Below are 23,006 nucleotides of genomic sequence, written 5' to 3'. Positions count from 1 at the left end.
GCAACTACAAATACTAATGATAATTCAGGCCACAGAATTAACAAATGCATTTTGGAAATATTCCAGGAATTTAACAAAAGTATTTCTATTTTTTCCTACCTGTTCTATGAATTATTATTGACAGTAAAAAGTCTGTATAAGAAATAAATAGTAATAGACAACCCTGTTACTGAAACAAAATGAATGCTTAAGATTCCACTGGTTTGGAGGAAATGATACCTGACTTAAAAATGAATGTCTAAAAAAAAACTCGGGGGGAAAAAAAGTCATTGTTTCAGTAAGGATAGAATCTTCTTTCCTCTTTCTCTCACTTCCTTCTTCCCATGAAAAAGGTATGCTGGACTCTGCTATTGTACTATTTATATATAGATTTTGATTGCCTCCCTGTTCTAGCACCTCAATAGTGTGATTATATTTGATCTGTTATTGAGAGCTTCTCCAGTTGCTTTGGTCTTTGCCATTGACTTGGTTTTTATAGGGAACAAAATAGCACAGGTTATCTTGTAGGACTGATTTTGTGACTTATTTCTGAGGAAGTTCTGAGTAGAAAATGTTTTCTACCTTGTCCTGAATGTTTATTTCCCCTTTGCACCATTCTTAGCTGTAATTCTTTCCTCAGTGGATGGGAGAAACTCGCAGAATATCAGTGACAGTGAAGGGTTCACTGAGGCAGTTACAGGCAAATATTTGTAGGTATGACCCTTTCTTGATTTCATGTCTAGTACAAGACGGTTAACATAAGGATGGTAGTTCATACATAGTGAAAGAATCTGATCCAAGTAAAATCCAAGATGTGTTTTGAGATCAAAACTGTAGTATGAAAATATATTGGTTTAAGTCAAGCGATGGAGTATTTTTACAAAATACACTTTTAAAAAAATATTTTTTTAAACACATAATTAGGGAGTTTATGTGGTTGCAACAAGGCTGGTATGGATTTCAAGAAGTTTTCAGGTTTTCCATGTTTTCTCTAGTTACAGGAACTAGTCTTTTTCTGGGAAATCAATGCTTAAATTATAAGAAACTCACATGCAGTGGTACAGGATGAAAACAAGGACAGAATAAGTAGAAAACATTTTGTTCTAGGCTTCATGAGCCTGTCTTACCCCCTCTGGGTACAGATTGTGTTTCAGGACATTTGAATAACGGCATAAAAAAAACCAGTTCCCTTTGTAGCTAAATGAACTATGAATTAAATTTGTTATCAGATGACCAGTAGCTGCTAAGCATTTTCCAGCTGAGTAAGCTAATAAACCTATTTACTCTTTCTGCACGAGCAAGCACAGGCCCATTAGCTGCAGATGCCTTCAGCAATATTCTTTGACATATAGAAGGTCATTCTCCTTTCATTGTCTTCATATCTTTGTGGTTTAATGTTAGCAAGAAGAACAGCTGCAGTAGTTCTATTAAGTAGTTAATTAGTAATTTAAAATTGCAGTTGTAGGATTTTTATCCCCTTTAACCTCATTCTGATGGATTAGTGCTTTATATGCATTTACTTTGAAAACTCTTGATTTAAGCTGAAATCACCTGTAGTAATTTAAATTGTCAGAGGCTTTATTAGAATTTGGTAGCAAAAATACCTTGCACATCAAAAGACTTCTTGCTCTTGTTCTTTGCTTTGTTATTCAACATTTGAGCATTTGCTTGCAAGAACCCTGTCAAGTGGTAGATCGGGCAGAAGCTAATGGATGATTTAATTTACCATGTCTTTTGACAGGTACTGCATGCTTTCCCCTTTTATGACAAGATGGCAGGACAGGTTTAGTTTTCTAATACATTTCTCAGGAACTGTTGCACCCTTGTAAACTTCTGCAGTAGGGTTACTAAGATGAAAATGCATTATTGCCTTTATTGTCAGTACAGCTCTGGTTTTTTCAGCAGTTCCAGTTATGGCTGCCACGCTTGCTTTCTGTGCTCTCTTGCAAATATTTCCCAAAAGAATGCAGCCTGTTCACAGTGCAAGTTCATGACATGAGAAACATCAGCAGGAGACAAAAGAACAGGTTTCATTTTTGCTTTACAAGAGTGATAAACTACATGATGTTTCTTGTTGAATCTACGGAGTGTTGCTTCTGGACTTATGAGTTGTTCTGCTTGATCAGAGCAACAGTTGTTTTAAATTCCTATCCTACTGCAGGGAGTAAGATACCTGAAGGAGATAAATATATTCCCACCCACTCCACCTAGAAAAAGCTCAATTGCGTGCTCTTTTCCCTTCTAGGGAGTTTATATCCTGCCTAGCAATATCCAATTGTTCCTATCATTACCTCAGTTTTCAGTTTTATTTCTTTTTTTTTCTTTTTTTACTGTGCTATGTAAGCTCCTCAAGCTTATAAGAGGGATTTAAATATCTGCTTACATTTCCTTGAGACTCTCAGTTTTCATTTCACACCTCAGTTTGCTTAGAATGATTTCCAAGTTTCTACAGTTCTACTGCAACATGGCAGAACCCTTCTGTAATTGCTTGTAGTAGGCAGAGGGCAAATATACATAAAATGTTATTTCTACTTTTACTAATATTCTAGGAATATGAATTCCATTATTAAATATTGATATTTTTACTGTTATTATTGATAAAATATACTAGAAATACCCTCAAGTTAAGTGACAATAAATCCCTGTTTTACCTCACTTGTTTTTCTGTGTTCTTTGGAGATATCTAACTGTTTAGATTTCAGCTAGGGGGAAAAATGTGTAAAGTTACTTAAGTACTAAATTAAAATTGGTATCAACAGTAAACCTTGACACTGGATGCAAGAGACTTTATGTCATCAGATGAACCTTCCTGCCTTAAGGTGATTTATTTTGGAAGAAATATGGCCAGTTACATTCTTTCTTATTGCTGGATCAGTACTGGGCCTTGCTATATATTACAAAATCTTTACCTTGCTTAGCCTCTGTTTCTATGTGTTTGAGCTCTGCTGACACTGACTTTTTTGAATGGAAAGGCTCTCATTTCCTTTGGTTGCCTCACAGCTTTTGGCATGCTTGCTTTGGTTGCAGTGGGATGTAATCCAGGCTTTGCTTCTGCTTTTGCTTACGGCCTCTTCCTAGTGTTAGTAGGATTCAAGTGGTTGGTCTTGGTCAGGTCCTTAAGCTGGTCTTTCTCAATTCTGCAGTTAATGCATGTGCAAGGAAATTGCAAGTCCTTGATACAAGAGAGTTTATAACTGTATGGCATGGTAAAGTGTTTTTCAATGCCTTTGAAATTCTTATCTCAAAACTTCTGAAGTATCATTTCCCTTCCACAAATGTTTGAGAGTTTGAAGAGCTCTTATATATGAACTGTCTTATGTATAAGTACATAGGACCAGATTATTGTAAAAGCTCTACTGACTTCCAAAGTCTCTGTCAGTTTACATTCTCTGCAAACCTGCCCTCTAGACACAGTATTTGAAAGCTTAGATTGTTAGGGTTGTTGTTCCATTCCATACTTTATCCTGTTAAACACCTACTAGGAATCTTATTTTATTTTCTGAATGTGGTGGCCAAGCTGCCAATAAATAATTCTTCATTCTGTACATCCAGGGCAAGTAGACAATCCCAGAAGTTCCATAAATAATGTACTAAATAACAGATAACATAAAATATTTGTTTCACTGAGAGAGCATAGATATAGTAGAAACAAAACATGTGAGATCAAGAATATACATAGATCACCAAACCTGAAACAAAATGTGGTTTAAGAGTAAGAACAGAGCTTTAAATAGAGGGACACTGACTACAGTACTTTTTTTCAAAAAACATATCTCTTTTGCTTTACACTTTTATGCAGAAAAATTTACTGGTGCAAAACAGTTGTTTTACCAAAGTATGCATAGTCTTGTAATTCTTTAAGCAGTTTTTCATAAGAAAGTTATGCCAAAATCTGCTGCAAATGCACAGAAGTTCTGGGTCTTCAATCAATCAGACCTTGTGCTGTGTACCTTGTGACCCGTGCTGCACCGTTATTGGCACCTCAGAAATGCTGTCAAGGGCCTTCTTGTTCAAAGGCAACTTTCTTTGGGCACATGTTAGAGCAGACAACACTTGAAAATACAAAAATGTCAAAATGACTGTGCTAAAATAAATGGCATTTGTCCACTGGTTTTCCCCCTGCCCCATGGCCTTGCAGGTGGCAGGGGTCCTTTCTTTCCATCTTGCTCGCAGCCCAGGAACCTTTCAGTTGATTCCCGCACTGCATTAAATTGCGTGCAGTCCCTTCTTGATCACTAGAAGTGTCTCTTTCCGTGGAGCCTGGCTGGATGCCTGTACTGTGCCATCGGCTCTATTTGCTGCCCTCACTCCACCTGTACCTCCTCCTCTGGCCCCATGCTGGAGACGTCTCTCATAGAGTGCGTTTCTGCACTCCCCCAGGGAGGATCAGCCCTGCCCTCCCTCCGCACGCTTCACCAGATGGATTGTGCAGCTGCCACGAGAAGGCAAACAAGGGCTTTCTCTCAGCTGTCCAACCATAGCCTATTGAAAGAATGTAGAATCATATAAAACAGATAAATAAAATAGGTATTGTCTGTCACAGTTGAACAGATTTTTCTTTTTTTAGGAAAGGTCAGAAGACAGTCTGAGGACCAGATGCTCAAATTGGAAATCATACTATGCTTCCTTTTCTGTAATCCATATGCTGACATATCTAGGACAATCCTAGGTTGTCTTATTATGAATATATTATAATATTCACAACTGCTGACTCAAATTTAGCTTTTCATAGTGTCTGAGTACCATATATAGGCAACAGAGAGAAGCATGTGTCGCTGAAGACAATCAGAAGGAGTTTTCCTCTCTGTTGACACGATGGTTCTTACTTCTATAGAAGTGATTCACTAGGTGTAAATTAGGGAGTTATTCAAGTTTTGTCTGGGGACCAATTTGAATTAAAGCTAGCCCTTCTTACATGGCTGCTTATTCTTGTCACGGTACTGCCATTTACTGGCTCCGCAGCCCTTCTCCTGCAGCTCTTAGGCTGTGGTCTGAAAGCTGGTATTAAATTGACTACTGAGATGATCCCTCCCCAAATAATTTCTTTTTAACTTTGAAAATTTCTATGGCATGATTTGCCATATGGCCTCACAAACTGCTGCACACCCCATAATTCATCCATTATAGATGATCTTCATCCAAGATCATAAATCTAACGTATTTACTCACTGTTCCTGCCAGCCCTGTGCTAGGTTCCAAAACAAGTCTGAAGCCCCACAGCCTCACAGTTACCACGTCCTACCAATGTTGTTCTGTTTTAGCTACAAAAATTGAATTTCTGTACTGTTGACACACTTGAGCACAGGTTTTGTGTGAGCTGTTCACATAGTTTCTATTGTTGTTAGAGGCAGTTTCAAAGTTCTTTCCAGTCAGAAGTATCATTGCATTTTCATATGCTTTAACAGCAGCAGTAAGAGGCTGGTGAAATACGGCTAACTGGAAATGTAAATTTTATGAGCAGTGTCTGAATTCTTAGCTCAGTGACATTAACTGAGACAAGAAGGGAAAATAGGATTGTTGCATTTAACAGAAATTAGACCTTAGGAATACGCCCTTCATTCTTCTTGTTTTCCTATTACTTATATTTAATGCACTTTAAGAAAATAAAAAATAGGTGAGCGTTAAGCTATCTTCTGTGGGTTTGCATGCCTGAATGCAATGCTGGGGGATGTTCCAAACCCCTGCCACACCAGAATTCTGGAGGAAGGAAGAAATATATTCTCTCCATTTCTTCAAATCCTCCCTCCTCTCGTCAGTCCTGCTACCATTCTTGGGATTTTTGTTTGGTGGTTTGTTTGTTTGTTTGTTTTTTCCTAATATTTCAGATTAAGGGTTCCAAGGAATAATACCCAGGCAAAACTCCCATGCAGACGAGAAAAAACCTTCATATTGTATCTGAGTTCTTACTACAGTGTTTGTCCTGCTGATCTTAAGGTGTCCAAGCAAAGGACTACTTAATAACAGTTTTTCTGTTGTTAGTGAAGACTACCTGTAACATTGACAAGCTTCACTAAGGCTTGAGAGTTCTAAGTCGAAATTATATCCCTTGAGAAGAGTGAAACTTTCAGAATAAGAGTAACAATAGTATTGTGCTTAGAAACAACAGCAGCAATGTGCTTAGAAACAAAATGATTGTGTTACTAGATACTTAGCACTTAAGGCCAAGGAAAGAGCAAACCAGGGCTTTATTTCTACAGTCTGTCTATAAGCAGTTGATAAGTTGCATTTCTGTTGTGTCTTATAAGGCAAGTATAAACTTACAGAAGAAAATGCAAAACTACAGATATGTAAAGCCCTTTCTATGTCCACTGCTTTTGCTGTGGTTTTAAAGTTTCTGCCAACACTTCTCTTTTGGTCTCAAGTTGCTTTGACTTTAATGTGGAGGTTCAAGGAAACATCACACTGTAGCCTGTAAAAGATTTTATTTTGTTTTTACTACATGAGTGCTTCATTTAGGTTTTAGTATTTGCCACAGTGCTCGCCACAATCCTTCATTGCTCTTAATTGTGATACTCACTTTTCCTTTTTACTCATTTCTTTCAATTTGTTCTAATCTGAGTCAGCACAGGAACTGTGTGAATATGTATTCCATTATCATGAAATATTCCTTCATGTGAGCTCTAAGGAACCTTTTAAACTTACTTTTCTTTTTATTTTTAAGCATTGAGGTTCCTTTTATGTTGACAGAGTAGAAAATATATAGATCTACCATTGACTGACTGGCAAGGACCAATCTAATATTAATTCACAATATAATAGTAGATCCCTTTAATAAACAAAACATAGACTTTCAGAAAACTTGGGCAAGAAAAGAATGCACAGAACAGCTGGTCTCTCCTCTGCCCCTGCAGGATCAGTGATGCTGAACAGATGTTTAGTCTAACCTGTTTTTCAGTGCTTCCAACAATGGAAAGGCCATAACATCCCCAGCAGGTCTGTTTCTCTGCTTCACTATCCTTGCTGTTAGAAAGTTCAGCTAATATTTGACCCAAGTCTTCCCTGTTTCAGAATAAGTTCATTATTTTTTGCATATGAAAGTTGAAATAGATTATTCCCTCCCTTTGACAACAACCTTTCATGCAATTGAAGAATGATGTTGTACCCTGTCAGTGTTATCTCTGTCAGACTTAAAAGAAAATACTCTTTCAGTCTTTTCTCATAGGTCATATTTTCCAGAGTTCTGATCAGTCCCTCCTTTGTACTCTCACCCCTGTCAAATCAGCACACAGCTGAGGCCCTAACCTGAACTGGATGTGGAAAGAGAACAACTTTCTATGTCCTGTAGGTCTTGTTTATATATCCCACTATGATGCTTATTTTTTCCAGAAATAGCATGATATTGTCTACTCATCCTTAACTTGTGCTAAACTGTAATAGCAGACACTTTTTGTGCAGAATAGACACATGAAAACTTGTCCTCTATCTAGCATCTTGCAATTAATTATTGCCTCCTGAGTTCAGTATCTTGTACTTGTCCTTACTGAATTCAATTCTACTTTATTTATTTTTTCCTCAAGAAATTTCTTTAGTTTTTCAAGATAGTTGTAAGCCTGTCCTCATGCTGTCCCAGTGACATGCTGTCCCATCTGACTAAAAAAAAACCAAATTGCCATCACCATTCATCATCACTGCATGGGGACATCCCATTTCAACTGTGAATGACTGACTGTGATACAAGATTTTGGCTTTCCACCAATTCATTCTAAAGCAATTTCGTCTAGAACCTTTCTCTCGAATTGTCGGTGACATGGATGACATTGTCATGTGGGCCAGTGTCAAAAGCCATAAGAAAGCCAATGTAAGACACCTAAGGCTCCGCTTCACATTTAAGACTGCCTATTCTAATGCAAAAAGAAATAAGACATTCAGTTCTAGACAAACAGACTAAATGGTGCCTGCTACTCATTTCCTTGTGTTCTTCCAAGTGCTAATATACCATTACTTGTTCTAAGATTTCTCCTTTCTCCAGGATTTCTAATTAGTGCAGCTTTACAACTAGTCCTCCTCTGCTCCCTGCCCCCTTCCTTTAAAGGTTTAAGCTCTGTTTTCCCTTTATAACCCCTTAATATCTAGTCCATTGCCCACAAGATCTGAGATAACTTAGTAGTCTCTGTGAAATAAATATTCCTAGTTGTCCTACAAGCCACAGCTACCAAGGAGAAATATGCTTCTGCCATAGCAGAAACCTGTGATCCTGCTGCTCCAGGTACCCGTCTCTAGTTACCCTGGATGCTGCTCAGCCAGGTCAGAATGAATGCAGTCAGTGCAAAGCCAATCGTGGAAAGGCATTAAAAAAAAATCCTTGAACTAAAAGGAAAAATTCTTTATAACCAGCAATTATCTTTTTGTCCTCCGTCTCCTTATAAATGTGCAATATGTAGTTCTTCCACAGGTTTTCCAGAGTTGTAAGCACACATTGATCTAATTGTTTCAAACCTGTCTTCAGATAGAATAAATCACCCCCTGCAAGTGTACCTTTCTCTGTTGATTATAGAAGACTATATGTACAGCATATACATGCAGATACGATTAGAAAGGGAATCTTCCTGAAGTTACACAGCAGACCAGTAGTAGAGCTGGGAATACGCCAACACTTCTGAATTCCTTGATCGGGTCACTCTGCATCTTTTACTGTTGCCTTTGTACACTGTATTAAAAGTAGAATTTTAACATGCAGCTAAAATCTAGGAAGGCCAGCCTTCACTATGTTTTTGTATAGAAAATTATTTCTTTTTTTCCATGAGAATATGAGTATCGCTGAATATAATGCAATATTTCAATTTTATTTTTTAAAACTATTTTTAATTTCAGCACCTACTTTAAGTACTATGCACCAAATTACCAGGAATCATTTTGAAAACTGCCATCACAGTTAGGGTTTGAGGTAGTATATATTAATTATACTAATGGAGTTCGATGAGATTCCAGCTTTTTGAAGTATTTTATGTTACTGGTTATACAGTTTTTCCTTTGTCCAATGTGGAACAAGGTTATTGGAGGGAAAAAGTAAAGGAAAGGTGAAGTATATTATCCCCCCTTTTTTTAATTTTGTTTTTCATGAATCATTTTCTTTCCTGGGCTCGGGGATAAAGTTTGGCAGGATATTTGCACAACCTCTCTGCATTTTCAAGTTCTTGATATGATTTTTTTGGATCTTGTATCTAAAGGAAACTCTAATAAAATAATTACTTATATGAAATGAATCCCTCAGCAAGTTATCAGAAAGGTTAAGGGCTCTCTGTTTTGCAGTGCCTGAGGATTATTTTATCTGTTCTCTGAGGAGACGGCACGTCAGATGTAGAATGTGGAGCAAGCCAAATGCAAAGTTTCATTTATATACTTTACCCCTGTATATAATCAGCAGCAGTAGTGCTTTCACTACTAGTGGCTGGTTCTCGTGTGTGAGAATCTAAAGTTTAACTGTAAACTCAGACACTTGTTGGCAGAAGGGTGGTGTGATCCTCCTTCAATAGCCTTGTCAATAAAATGATACTGATAGTGGAGTCTCTTCCACCTGAAGGTACGTGCACAATACTAAAAACATTGTTAAAAATTAGGAAACCTTATGAGGAAGAGAATTAGGGTGCATGCATATCCTGTAGTTGAATCTAGGGGCAGAAGGGAACTGAGACAGAACCAGGAGTAGTTTTCTGGTGAAGCAGCCAGGGCTGTATATCAGAAGCCATTGCTCTATCAGTTTAACTAGCCTGCCACTCACATTGCTGTAACATCCTGCTGCTCTCAGGACCCAGGGTGGCTGCTTGCAGAGCAAAGACTTGAAGAGGAGAAAGCTGGTGAGTTGTCAATGTCCTAATACCTCTGTGATGAGACAAGAAGTATGTTTTATATTTATAATGTGTGAGGAGGAGAGGAAGAAGCCAAAGACCAGGCAAGACCTTGCAGAAAAGAGAAACTGCAGAACTGACATGAAGAGAAGTGTGTGGGAACAGACCACATGTGTCCTCAGGACCTCTAGGGACAGGAGCAAACAGTAGTTCAGTGCTGCTTTAATGGCTTACAACACATTTTGTTTGTTTGTTTTACTTCAGAGCTGAATCTACTGAAGAAAACTGAGGCAGATGTGATAGGGATACCTTCAATCACAGTTAAAAACTTACTAATGTTAGCAAATTCTTGCCACTATGTAATAAGCTTGGGTGCAATACTGTTTTAATTTATTTAAAATCCAGTCAGGAGTTGGAAAGCTGGAAATTTTCTTCAGAATACAGAAGGACTTGAAAAACAATTCTTGTGGTGCTGTCTCACAAAAGAAAGAAAAAGGTAAAAAATTCAAATTCCTTTAAGGTTAATCATATCTCTTCTGAGATTATAAAGCCAGTTCTGAGAAACTGTCTTGCCTCAGGCTTCTGACTTCAGTTTTCTCTCATCATTAATCTTTTGTACATTGTGTACCATATGCAGTTGCAGTAAGACAATTAAACTAAGAAATGTGAAAGATAGATATTATCCTCTCCACTTTATGTCACTGCAATAGTTTTTCTAACAACTAAATCACTGCAAGATTTGTAGGGTGCAGAAAACATAGCTCCCTTCCCTGAAAATAATTTTGTTGATGATAAGTGCCTAAAACAATTGGATCTTCCTGGATCTTTTTGAGCAAGAGTAGCAAAAATTACATTTGTCTTGTCTTATTATTTTAACAACAGGTCCTTTCATAAAATTCAATTGTATCAGGTTAAATGCTACATGTAACAACAAGACAAGAATCAAAAGTTGTTTGGACTGTTTCTCGTGTTTGTTTGGTTGGGTTTTTTTTGTTTACATTATAACCAAAGTTTCTGACACGCATGGCATAAAATAAAATGGCAAAGCACTGCTACCAAAGTAAATTAACATTACCAACAGCAAAAAGTGTCACCAGAGTTTTTCTGAGTTTTCTAAATTGCAGCATTTATTTTATTTTGTTTATGGATGATCTCCAGAATTGTGAGATTGGAGTTTTTGGGGAGTTTTGAGGGATTTTTTTTTCTGGCTTTCATGATATCAAAATTAATGTTGCATGGAATTTCATATTCATCATATACCCAGATGAAGACATTGTTTCTACAAAGTTTATCCAGTTCGTTTTGGAGGCAGATCAGTTTCCATATCAAAGTTGTTTTTTAAAAATAAATTAATGTATCCTTCCTATTGTTAAGTATTTTGTTAAAGTAGACTCCAGAACATATAATATGAAAGGGCTTTTTTGTCATTTAGAAAAGATGAGCTCAAATTACACCCTGCAGACCACACTTGGCTTTCAAATAGAGATATTTTTAGAATATTCTGATAAGTCTTTACTTCCATTTGAAACTGCTGATTTTTCAAGACTGGGTCTATCCAAGAGAACAAAGCAGTTTTGATGTATTTCCAATGCTTTTTCTTTGCAAAAGCTTTTCAAAGCCAAAGTTGGTCAAAGTGAAAGAGACCTATGACAATTTGGCTATTTGTCTGTCTGCATGTCAGGGCCCAGAATTAACTTGTAGCTCATGGTTATGTATCCTAGATCCAGAGATGATAATTGAACTCTTTGCTCTGTTTCACGTGTGTATTCACACATTTTACAATAATGTTCAGAAGAGTCATACCTAGGATTTAGGTTATGATTAAATAGTTGTTATTTCATCTAATAGTCGAATATTTAAAAATCTATAAAATCAAACACTTCTGATGGTGAATCATATTACATACTGGAGCAATTCCACTAACTCCAATGAGCTACATCATGAAATAACTTTTCTTCTCTGGCTATATTCCACATTAATATGTTGAAAGCACAAAACTGTGCTGAAAGAATGCTAAACCAACCAAGGTTATTTTAGCAACCAAATCTGGAAATGCCTGTGGGCAAAACCCAATTCAGCCTTTACTTCATTCCCTCATGCACAGAGATTTTAATTACATTATCACAGTCTTTTCCCCATGAAATCCCTTCACCTGTTTCATGGTGGGTTTTTTTTTTTCTGAATTTGGTGCAATTTTTACCCGTGTAAAATCAAAGGGAGTCTTACAGTCATTTCTGATAGAACTCCCGTGTTTATAACTGAAAACATTGGCAACTTTCTTAAATCCCACTTCAGAAGCTGACTATTATTCAGTGAATGACTCGTGAACAACACATCATTATGGCAATTGATACTGTCTGCTCCCTTGTGTCATAGGCTGTTGAGCCATTCCTGTAGTCTTTTTTAAATGGTGGAAGTTTCTTTGTCCCTATGTCTCCATGCTGGCTGGGGGAAGAGGTCAGTTAGTTAAGAAGGCAAGTTCTGTGAATTATATTTGTTTTGATAAAGGCTTCCTGTCAGGAAAACGTATTCAAAGAAAGCAACAGCTTGGAGTGATGCAGGCTTGTCAACTTGGGCCCTGAACCATTGTAGCTATGTTCAAATGGCTTTGGGCTGCAGCTATTAATCTTGAAATTCGCTCAGATGCAATGTGTCGTGAATGTGCCTCTGCTACTTCGTGATCCTGGTTGCTATGCATGGAGTCAACAGCGGCCTCTGCAACATGCCCTCCTTTGATCCTGTTTCTAGCACACGTAAACAGAAGCACACACATGCTTCTTGTGCAAAGTCACATAAATTGCCTGGAATTGATGAACTTTCCTAATTTCCATTGCTTCCTTTAACAACCTGGCTAGTTCATACTTCTCTTCGTTGTATGGAGTATGGGAACTAGTGAAATGCGGTGGCCTATTTCATGTTTTGAACTTCTGCTGTATATAGCTTTAACACAGTTCTTATCTCCTTCCAGGCCTTTTATGCTCCTGGCAGAGAAAAATACATTTTCTGTCTTTTTGGTTTTTGGTTTTTTTTCTGCAACAAATCATGTCAATTTTAAAATTAAAAGTTGCTTTAGCATTTTACCCCTTGAAGTTGTCTTTCACAAGCCTACACCAGAATCCGTCTATATCCTGAGTACTGTGATATGATAGGACAGAAGGAAAGCCTGCACCTGCTGCTCTTCTCATTGACTTCACTCTCGAGAAAACACAGTAAGAGCAGGACTGTGGCTAAACGTTTTCAAAGATTTAATTAATTTTTAAAAAGTCTCTTCAGAAATTGCCACAGGCTTGAAAAGGTTTAACTAAACATAATGTTTGAAGAGGCAGTGAACAATAATGAGAAAGTAAAAAAAAAAAGGCAGTCGCCATTTTATGGTCGCATAATGTTTTAACATCTATGTCGATTGATTATCTTAGAAATATTAAGAAAAACCTGTCTTCGTGTTCACAGTACAGAGAGCAGATGTCAAAGCACACTAGTTTTCTGAACTAAGATCCATGTGAGAGCTAAAGAAACATTTTGCAGTGGAAGCTGATTTCATCCATGTGTACATAATGCAGCTGGTCCCCCAAAAGGATATTTTTCTCAAACAAATAGAGTCCAAGTATTTGTTGACCTGACATAAACTTTAAACATCCTACACAGTACTCATGTTAAGTGACAAAATGATCCATTTTAGCTTCAATGATTTAAAAGCCCTGAGAAATCTGTGCAATTATTCTTTGAAATACCTTGGAAGCAGAATTAATACCAAATAACATTGCTTACGTTTGTGTAGTTTCACTAGTGTAGTTCTTGAATTCTGTTTTATGTCCAATGCCATTTATAACAAAGTTCTTATGCTTTTACTTTCAGACCTTCTTAAGTTTTTTAGTCTGTGTATTGGAAATACATTTGCCTTTCATGTAGAAAGTCGGTTTGTAGGTGGTTTACGGTTTGTTTTTTTCATTTTAAATTAACATTAACAACTTTTTCTTTTTCTCCTTTGTCTGTCTTCTGGGATGTAGAAGTGGTACATTCCTGTACATTCCTCTAGCCCTAATCAGTCTCTCTTGTATACCAGTTTTGGAGATTACAAAATGTATGCATAGACTTCTAACTTCGCCTTCTGGAAAGACACTATCTGTTAGCAAACTCCTGGGCTTGCCTCATGGAAATGTTTCATTGCCTGCAATTCCAATGATTTTTTTTTCCCCTTAAAATACTTAAGTGGATGAGCTTTTTTTCCCCACTAGTTTTCGCATATCTAATGTACTTAGAAGACTCAGCTTGTTCAGTATAACAGGAATTCTCCCAGTGTTTAGTAAGTCACTGAGTCAGCTTTGTCATATAAAGCTCAACTTGGTACTTTACATGTCACTGTATAAACATAGTTATTTAGTGTCTCTGAAACCAGGCAGGGCATCAAAGGCTTGAAAGACTGCTTGATAATAAGTGCTCAATTTTATCTGATAAAAGGAAGAAAAGACAGAAGAATTATATGAAAAAATACTGTGGCTTGGCCAACAGAAGATAACGAATGATATATGAAAGACCAGATCAAGCTGCGCACAAACCTGAAAGCAATCTGACACTAGTTAGAGAAAGGGAAGTTGATGCTGAGGTGAAAATGAGAGAAAATTATCTTTTGTTTAGAAAAGCCTGCTGATTCAAGAGCTTATATTTATATAAATTTCAAGGAAAAAGCAAAGTCACTAAAAACAGGGAAAATGTGAGAGAAGAGGCTTTTCCAGAACAACAGAAAGAATGAGATGAACTGAAAGAATCTGACAACATGAAGAAGCAGCTTCCGAAAGACATGTCATAGTGTTTGACATGAATAGCAGCGTAAAGTAGAACAGTTGAATTTCACAGGATTTCTTGCTGTTCTCATGCAGAAAGCAGATTTAGAAAGGGACTGCAATAAAACTGAGCAGATATATTATTTTGCAGATAATTTTTCAGGAAACTGATTTTTTAAATTTGTTTTTTATTTTAATTTGTGCTGTAGTATTATTAAATCTTCATTTGAGACTGCTGACTTGCCCAGTGCCTACCTCCAGAATTTCATCAGAAGATTTCATAGATGTCTCAATATTGCATAAACAAGTTGACTCTTATTTAGCATATTTTTACTTCATCTATTGTATGGTTTTCTGGTCTGCAGAATTCAATAGCGCGATATTTCTGAGAGTCATGATATCACTATATCATGACGTGTATTTTGTTATTGCTTCTCATGAGTCATGGAATGCTTATGCTCCATGTTAATGCAAAATAAATACCAGTTTTAACTTTTCATATGGGAAGAGAGTTGATTGAATGCACAGGTCAGATTCAACTAGACTTTCCAAACTCTAGCAGCTATTTGCTGTCAGATATTGAAACTCTGCCTATGAATAACAATTTTTCAGAGGTAAATAAGTATAAATATCCCATGGCTGTCTGTGTTAACCATCTCCTTTATTTGAAAACTGTGTTGTTTCTGTGTGGTCTTTTTCAGACAGACAGGAAAGAGTTATACTTGTCTTTTGAGCTAGCAGGGTAGAAATCAGCTCTGACCCAAAGTTAAGGCTTTAGGTTATTAGGTCAAGAAGAGTACTGCACTAACCATGGCTCCAGAGATCATGGATATGTGCAGGCTTTAATTCTGGCACAACTGGAATAAATTTACAGATATCCTTAAAAAAACCCAGAATCACAGCTTTCTAGAAAATTTTAGATGTAAGGTGTTGATTGTTCAATGTTCAGCCATACATCATTTTAAGCTCCTGATCTTAAAAATGTTTGTAGGCATGCTAAGTTAAAGTACATTAGGAAATCAGTTCTTTCACCTCTTTCATGGCTAAACCAGTTGCACAAGGGGAAGTCACTGGGGAAAGTGTGAATAATGTTTGTACTGATGTTTCTGAGCAACTTTTTTCATTTATGTGTGTGAACTTGTTTTATGTATGTACACACTGAACTTGAGTGAGGTTCAGGATCTGTGGTGCTTCCAGTTACAGTGTGCCTGTAGATACAGTGTGCCTTCCTCAAACTGTTGGGGTTATTACATGTGGTGAGGACAGCATGCCTGTGGTAGTCCTCTGGGAAATACTGGCTCGATATGGGGCAGTAAGGCTGTGGTGAACTACAGGGAGTTCCAAATTACAATACACCTACTGCTGGTGATAGGTGTCCTCCATCACTGCTATCAAAGTGCTAGTGAATGCTGCCTAAACAAAGTCTCTCTGCACTTGAGTAGTGTGGGTGCTGCTGCCACTGTGAGAACAGCATCCATCACTGCAGGAAACCAGGGCCAGGATTTCAGCCGTAACGTACTTCAAGTTTCCTCATGAGAGCTGCTTTGGAAAGCATTAATGTTCTGATCTTGAGATGGCTGTGTGCAGTTGTAAGTTCTACAACATATTTTTAAGATGTTATTTAAAAACTCTGTATTGAGTATGGATAAACCAGTCCTGAGGCCATGATTATACTAGGAAGCATGAAGTAGGCAGCTTGCTTGAGATCAGCAGAAGAAGAAAATGGATTAATGATGGCTTTCAAAATGTAAGGAAACTGGCTGGTTTCGTATTTTTATTTTTTAATTGGTGGGGGTTTTTTTCTTTAGCTTTTTAAACTGAGACAGAGTAAAGAAATGAGGAAAACATAAGTTGTGGAGGAAGAGAAGCAGAACGTGATCCAGTTAAGCTGGGCAGGGTCAGTAGTTCCCAGCTTTTGCTACTGCGAAGTATGTTACCCACTATTGACCTACTAAAGGAACTCAATCAAGCTGAACTAGACCTGGAGGATATGTTTACAATCAGCTATGTCCAATATCTCAAATATTTCTTGATATAATCTAAAATTATTATAAAAAGGGTTTGGAATGTAATATGAATGTTTATTCTTTATAGAGGTTGGTGACATTTTAACCTCAAAGCCCTAATAAATACAGCTTCAGGAGCACAGAAATTAAATTATTCTAAGGAAACTAAGGACAATGCATTTAATTAATATTTGCTGTGTAAGGGAAGGGGATGACAAAAAGTTAACTGTATTTTAAGAGAGCTTTCTGTTTTAATAAGATGCTTTAGTAAATCTGGAAGTATATGTTCTTCTTTTACCATGTTGTTTTGAATAGAATCTTTTAAAGATAATGTGCATTTGGTAGTATTACCAGCTCTTATTATTATCACAACTACTATGTATGGATAAATTTGCATCTGGAATAACAGGATTTTTGGTCTCCTACTAGCTTCTTCTGCTAAAGCATATTGTGTAGCAGGGGAGAGGCTGCATTGCATAAAAGTGCCTTCTGTGTGAGGTTGTGCAAGTGATATCTTAAGGTACCTAGGTGTATGGATGGAGAAAGCTATGAAGGTACAGCAGGCTGCGGAGAGCAGCGTGCAGTAGTGTCCCAGGCACTAAACTCCTGAGATTGACAGTCTGGCTGGCTCTGCAAGAACAGATAAACTTGGGGCACCAAAAGTTGGCCATACCTGGCCACCACCTGCCCACACTGGAATCAACAGCTGGTTGTGTAAATGGGACGACATTCAAGAGGGTGTTGCTGCTACATGCCGCCGGGCTGCAGGATTACATATACACCTGATGAAATGAAGGACCCTTTGAGGGACTTTCTGGACACCCACCTAAGAGCCCCTGTGTGCTGTTACGAACCTGTGCCTCTGCACAAACAGCTGGGGTTGGCCTCCCAGCTGTGCACTTGTGGGTAACTGTGAGTAAGTCTGCAAGTGCAAGAGTGAGCTGTGTGAGCAGACATGCATGGGCAGTATGAATCTTACCAGCGGTTGGATTCTATTAATAGAGTAGCCTTATAAATAAAAGCTCTCCTAATCAATATTCTTTGTCATCTGCCTTCCTCAGTTCAATCCCTTCATCAGGAAAAATGCATTTCTTTCTCTTGGTCTGTCAACACTGCAGCCACATGCAGCCCTTGGGTTGTTTCAACAACTGGTATGTCTCACAGAGTCACAGAATGGTTAAGGTTGAAAAGGACCTCTGGAGGTCATCTAGTCCAACCCCACGCTCAAGCAGGGTCACCCAAAGCAGGGGGCTTCAGGAACATGTCCAGATGGCTTTTGAGGCAAGGAGACCCCACAACCTGCCTGGGAAAACTGTGCCAGTGCTCAGTCAGTCTCACAGTAAAAAAAAAAAAAAAAGTGTTCACTGATGTTCAGACAGATCCTCTGTGTTTCAGTTAGTGCCCATTGTCCAAGTTCTCACTGGAATAACATTAAAGCATCATCCCATATAAATATCCTATGATTTTAAAAGAGTGGAGAAAATAACCAACAAGTTTTTGCACTAGAGGCTGACAGGACAAAGTTTATTTTTGTCTAGGACTTATTTTAACTAGCCATTTCAGACATCCGAGGCTATCAGATTTACCAACCACAAAACAGCTAAGATTCCATGACCAAATCACTCCCATATTATTCTTGTGCCTGTCTCAGATTCACATCCATATCTGTAGGTTAGTTTCCTTAAAGAGATTCTCATGGTGAGATTCAGGTCCAGATACTACACTATAGGTTGTGTAGGTAGCTGTCTAAGCCCCCACTACAGTTATTAGAGACCTTGTCAACGGAAAAAGCAGTTCTACGATTCATCTGACCAAATTTGATTTCTATTTTTCAATGTAATTAGTTGACTCAATTTCAAGTACTTCTTCATTGGAGCTAATGGAAGCTCAGACACCTTGCTCACATGAAGACACCTCTACTGAAGAAAAATAAAGTTGAATCCCACTCTTAATTATACCGCAGAAAAGGAAGTTGGCAAAATGAAACTCCATTTAATGGAGTCAATAGATTAATAATATCCAGTTGAATCAAAGAAATAAATAGGCTTATTAATGTCATATTGTCTTCATAACTGTTCAGCTTTTTTTTTCTTTGACTTGTCTCCAGGAGTAAAAATAAGTTCCAGCAACCAGTGTGAGCGAGCAGTGGATTTGTAAGATGGTGATTTTACTATTATGAATTCCCGAGTGCAACCTTTATGCTAACTCTTTTTTTCTTCTCATAGGGGAAGTTCTCATAGAAAAGGTTTACTTTCCCATTAAAACAATAATTGTGCTGTTAACAGGATTGGTGGCAAATGAATGCAATAATATACCGATGAAAATAAGAAAGAGCCTCAAAACAATTTTATTGCAGTAGGTTAAGGGTACAGTGGCAGGATAATGATAAATAATGCAGACCCAAGCCTAGGCAACAGAACTGTGTAAGAGTTGCCTCTACTCCAAAAAACAGCTCTTTAGTGAACAATACATATAATTTTCCAACTGAAGGAAACTTTCCCCCTCTAGAGGCTAATGCAAAGAACTGCTTACATATTTCTAGTTTAGCCTCTGTCTCCAGATTTGGGCAGTACCGAATTAAATCCCAAATCTGTGTGCGGCCAAATTCACAATCGAAATCCAGTCCTAGGAGTTATATGCTGATAGTTTTCACTGACCTGGTTGTCAAAGCTACAGTTATAACTTCTGGTTAATGCAAGCCATCCCTCGTCTTCAGACACTGCAGCTGTGTGTCAGCTCTTTACTTTCTTCTTTGTGACCAGCCTTTTTATTTCTCTTCCTTTGTATTCCCAATCTTATGAGGAGTTGGACTTCATTCCTCTCTTCTTGTTGAAAGAAGGCATGAGCTTTGCAGAATTCATGGTCCAGGTGTTGTGCACATCCACAATGGTTCCTGAGTTCTGCTGCCCAGTTATGGGCTTTTAGTGAAATAAGATTGAGTCTAACTGTGGAAGTTTAGCAAAGCAGAGACAGTCATTTCCTGCTGGCAACATCTATTAAACACTTAGAAGCAGGAAGAAATCTAGTATTTTCGAAAGAGCATGATTTAGCATTCATTTAGCTTCTGCTAACCTTTCTAAGCAGGTATCAGCTCCCAGAGATGGTTTGGTATTTTATCATCTCGCTGACAATGCCATGGAGAGCTCTTGATGTTAAATGACTTAAATGTGCTCTGCACGTTAAATATGTTTTCCTGTGCACTGTAAAAATCATCCCTTCCATTCATTTGGCGCTGGTATTCTGCCAATGCATGTCAGTGGCAGCTATACTGTGCTTTGATATTTTACTGTAAGTGCAGCGCTAGGAGTGCCATGCAAGTGGAAGTCAAAGGTTGCATACTGGATTGTGCAGTGTTTATGGTTTTTGAAACAGGAGGAACAGGGCATTGGAGGCAAGATATAGAGAGGACTCCATTTTTGCTAATCAGCACTAGGAAAAAACAACGAGCTTACTGGCGTGAAAAGCTTGTACCATCTCCGACGTCTTTTTCGCTGAGCCAATGAAATGAATGTGGCATATTAAAGATGCTGCCTGCTGAGTAGTTCATCTTCTTTCCCTTTTTAAAAATCGTGCTAAGCAATATAACTGAAAGTCAGCCTTATCATCAAATCACTGGATTTTCTATTTAAATCAATGACTTAGTATGAATCAGGTATGGATTACATGGATATAATTCATTGCTAATTGCTACTGTGGACGTGCTAGCTACTTTTCCTTAAAAAGGAGATGGAAATGTGCCTCCTTTATATGTGCTTCACTTTCATCTCATATTCCTGCTCTTTGCTTAGAAAGTCTTATGTATGAAAATAAAAGTGAATGGTGCCAAATCAGGGCAATTCATTAAATAAATGGAATAGAGAAAAATTGGATTCCACCTGTCCAAGCTTACTTAATTGAAAATAAGTCCAAGGAACTGTGAAGTCTTCTGAAGAATAACAGAAAACGTTGATTTTTCTCCTGCCCTTGGAGTCCATAGAAAAGTAGAAGAAATCTTATAGCAGAGAGTGAATACTCTGGTTGTTTCAGTCACAGCAAAGGATTCGTTCCATTATAAGTGCAGTAATTGCATGTATTGAAGTCTAGCAGATAAATGCTACACACTGTATTTATCTTTAGAGGGGAAACTTTGCATTGCCTGCCTATGTGGTGTCAGCTCACATCATTCTTTGTGAAACATAATGATGGAATTGGGGCATGTGGATCATGATTTGTGGGTTCAATATACAATAAAATCTTCTGGTTTCAGCTAACAAAGTAGGTCTGATTTTATTTAACGGTTCACACAGAACACATGTGCTCAGGTGACAAACTACCTTGTTTCCAGTTAGTGTAGGTCGACTTGTAAGAAAATATACACATCCACAATTTACACCATTAGCATAACACAGAGTATTAGAAAGTAGTGCTGTTTTATGCTGGGACATTAAATTATCTGCATTAGTTTCCAAACAGCATTTTTACGGTGATTTCTGCTGCAGGCCACAATATGCACATGCACTTTTCAGAAACAAGTCACACTTTTTTGGTTTGGATTGTTATTTTTTTTCTCTTAAATACCAGCATTTGAGTAGATATTTTTTCACTGCTATAGGAAGAAGATTTTTTTTTTCCCTCTCCTGTTCTTTTTCATGGATTTTAAGGTTTTGCATTGGGGTACTTTCATCAATAAATGACAGAACAGATGTTTTCAAACACATTATTGCTATGGCAGGATATGCAGCCACAACATGTGCACAGTTACAGCAGTTTGAGCAATTCAAGTATTACACATTTTTTTGAGATGATCCAGATTTGCATATGGCTGCATCCAGTCTCTGTGCTTTCAAAAAGCAGTCACTGCATAGCTAGAAACTCCATTTATGCATAATCTGCTTTTGGCGGGGTTGTTATGGGCTCCTAGGGGGCAAAAACATTCTTTTGTCTCTCAGGCCCTGGAAGGAAAAATGCTGAGATCAGTTTTTCTTTCTGCTGTAATTTATGATAAAGTTTGGTATGATAAAGCTTGAGACCGCACATACTGGAAGTGTTAGGTAATGCATTGTGCTCACTATCTTGGTTTTCAGAAAGTAATTCTCTCTAGTACATTTATCACATTTTGGGTTGGTTTTCTCCTGTGTTCCCTTACAACATTAAACATGTTCTCAGTCCTCGGGGAATTCATCTTCTTTAAGCAAGTATAAATGATTAAAGCCAAGCACACTTTTCTCCTGTTTTTCACGATAAGTTGTATATCCAGGAGTTCACTGGTAAAGATTTTCCAAATAAATTTTTAAATCAGATACTGTAGTACAAGTTCTATGGCCTAAACTATTAACCTAGAAACTTCTATCTGTTAAGTGTTGCAATCAGGAAACAAAATCTTTTTTTTTAAGGTGAAGTAGTTTAAAAATAGTACTAGAAGTTTCCAATAAAGTGCTAGATTGTTCAACTACATTTTTCCAGGCACTGCTAATAAACACAGCCAGTTGGCAGCCTGTTGTCCTTTTCCAAGAGAAGGTAGCTGCTGCATCCCTCTGCCATCCCAGTTGTGAGATGATAGGAAGGAAGACAGTCTGAGGGTTGCATTTGCTATCTTGGTGAACTAATTGGGATCTGCTGGACTGCTCCTATCAACAGGGCTTGTTTTCCAAATGTGCTCACATCACTGACTTGCATGACAGAACACTACCTACAAAGAGGCCACGTACATCTGAGAATTAGCCTTACATCTTGGTAATTCAATAGCAATCCTGACTGATATTGTGACCATACTTTACCAGAGCTAACTGCTCTTTGAGTTCTCTAAGTATATCTCTAAACGTAACTCCTCAAAGATACTAGATATGTCTCTGTTAAGAACATCAAATTTCCAAAGGTAGGGCAAAGAACTTCAAAGATGAAATTCTGAATTCTGGTCGGTGCAAGCTGGGGAGGGGTCATTCTGGTGCCACCAGTGCCACTGGTGTGCCTTCATGCTCTCTCTTCAGATGGGAGTTGACCAATGAAGCCCTAATTTATGCTTTTTGTTGTCAGCAGGATTACTTCCAGCTCCCTTCTCTTTTTTGAAACAGCTATTATTTGAAAAAAATATGCAAGAATGAACAGTAGGATAGACAAAATTAGGTCTGTTATTTGTTGTGATCAAGAAAGAAAATATTTTTTAAATGGTATAATCTGAAAAGCATTCTGCAAATTTCTAACTATTGTTCTTACATACACTCTCAGAACAAATGTTTATACTCAAGATACAAGCTTCTGAAAGTAGAAGTTCATTTTAAAAAAATTGTAAAATTTCTATTTAATTGTGGTATGTCTTAAACAGTACAGTAAATTAGCTTCTCATAGTGTTCAAGACTTTCATCTTTAGATCTTATTTCATGTCTTTACAAAACTATGGAGAGGAAGAACTCCATAATGTAATGCTAAGTGTTCTAATTTTGCTTTTCATATATTTATGATTAAAATTTGATGTTGAT

The 23,006-nt window shown here is 37.6% G+C and overlaps 1 protein-coding gene across 2 annotated transcripts in view; it reads left to right on the top strand.

The window, feature by feature from the left end:
• The window catches only part of DLGAP2 (DLG associated protein 2), a 401,254-nt gene that overhangs the window by 216,652 nt on the left and 161,596 nt on the right, over positions 1-23,006 (top strand). The gene's annotated exons all lie outside the window — the stretch shown is intronic.

The sequence above is a fragment of the Leptosomus discolor genome, chromosome 2, assembly GCF_034619465.1.
Source record: "Leptosomus discolor isolate bLepDis1 chromosome 2, bLepDis1.hap2, whole genome shotgun sequence".
Classification (NCBI taxonomy): domain Eukaryota; kingdom Metazoa; phylum Chordata; class Aves; order Leptosomiformes; family Leptosomidae; genus Leptosomus; species Leptosomus discolor.
This window is presented reverse-complemented; position numbering and strand designations above follow the sequence as displayed.